Here is a 1,989-nt window from a genome sequence, read left to right as displayed (position 1 = left end):
TGCTTTCTCCGTTGATTACTAATACTCTCTTTTTCAGAGGCCGCCGATTTAACTGTCAGCCGACGCCATCAGCTTCGGGAGGATTCTACGGCCGACGCCTTGTCACTGGCTGATGAGTCAAATGTCCAGATCCTCAGATTACTGCAGAAGTCCAAGGGAGCACTGTCGAAGTTATACTCGATGATCTTCCCTAAGGCGAAGTTGGACAAGACTCTCGACGAGATGGCTGAAGCCTTCCTTGTCGATCCCTCCGAACCTATAGAGGTACTGAAACGTCGCAGCCGCTTGATTGGTGCAGTTCTTACTTTCCAGTTGCTTATGGGCCACGGGATGGGGTCGGAATTGGAAGAGTTCTCTAAGGCATTGCCTGTTGATGATGAAAATCACCGAGTCGACCTCGAGCCTTTCAAAAGATCGGCAATTACCTGCGCCAACCGGCTTCTGAAGTTGGTGGATGAAGCACGAGCCGAGCCTGCTCCTGAGTCAGCCCCTGTTTCAACGTCGGCTGATCCTTGAACTGTTATTTGATTTGTTGTACATAACAATTGTTTAAATTCGGCTCTGTTGCCAAACATCCTTTTGCCTGTATGATGTGCACTTAATGCTCCCGATGGGAGTTTCTTTTGTATATGAATGCATTGGTCTGAAGTAAGGACGTATTGCAGATTCCCTCGTCTTCTTCCCGTGCCGAGCTTTTTCCGAATCCTTCGGATAATGATGAATCAGGCCTTGTTCGTCAGTTACGCGACCAGGTGTCTAGTCTAAATAAAGACATTACTTCTCTTCGTGCGATGGCTGCCTTGGTGAAGAAGAAGGGAGAGATAGCGACTGCCATTGAACAATACGCTCTTGATGGTCTTCATGTTGCTACCGAAAGCTTGAACTGTGAGTGTTAGCCCGCCTCCTGTTTCTAGGTATAGCTTGAATGTTCTAACATTCGTTCCTTTTCCAGTCGTGGCTTCGGATGCAGCTGAGGAAAACAGAAAGATCCATGAAGAGGTTGAAGCCATGACTGACGTTGCGCATCCGAATCATGGTTTGTGGTTGCATCGTCCGAAGGCTGTCGTCATGGCGAAGTTTAAATATCGGGTGGGAAAGGCGCATTATTATTTTGATAAGTTCCATGCTCATCTTATGATGGTTTGGAACACCTTGTTTCCTCTAGACCAGGCACCCGAAAACTTATCTGCCTTGTTCACCCGATTCAAGTCTCCCGAAAGGATTCGGCTGTTGGTACGGAAGGAACTCCTGGCTGGTGCAGAGCTTGCTTTTGCTTCAATACTGGCATGCCATCCATCTTTAGATTTGGGAGCCGTGGCGAATACTGAGAGGAGCTTAGGCCAGTACTATGATGCTGCTAGGGGTCCTGCTTTCACCATCGTTTCTCGGATGGAGTCCTGCCTTGAGAAGGACCTGAAGTCTCATTGGGAGCGGGGAGTTCGACCATGAATGTAATAGCCTTATTTCCTGCATGAAATCATTTTGTGTAAATTTATTGCATACGTTGTATGCTATATTAATTCAATTGATATTTTGTTTGTCGGGGGCGGCTGAGTGATCAGTTCAGCCTGCTCTCCTGACGACTTCGTTGGATTATGCAACGTTATTGCGAAGCCTTTGCGTAAGTTTTTGCAAGAGCGAGACCCATCGACTTAGTCGAGGGAATTAGACGCTTGGCATCGTCACGCGGTGCACCGGTTTGAGCCTTGTTTTATGATAATGTAACCATCGACTGCAGCACTCGTATATTTTCTCGAGGCTTGGATTGGTTGTTTTTTTCTTTTGTTGTGCCACTAATCTTAGCTCTCGCTGAGAGTATTTAATTAATGACACTGCGTGTTTCTTGGGCCAACGCTCCCGATGGGAGTAAGAGCCGATGGTAGGGGCCTCAGTCGACCTGTTCGGGTGGTGGGGCCTGAATTTAAGAAAAGAGGCGGAAAACCTGATTAAGACTTTATTTATAAAGTAAAGCAACCTTAAGGGCTGTAA

This window comes from Lolium perenne, unplaced genomic scaffold, assembly GCF_019359855.2.
Source record: "Lolium perenne isolate Kyuss_39 unplaced genomic scaffold, Kyuss_2.0 unplaced42, whole genome shotgun sequence".
NCBI classification, from domain to species: domain Eukaryota; kingdom Viridiplantae; phylum Streptophyta; class Magnoliopsida; order Poales; family Poaceae; genus Lolium; species Lolium perenne.
Note: the sequence above shows the minus strand (reverse complement) of the source record.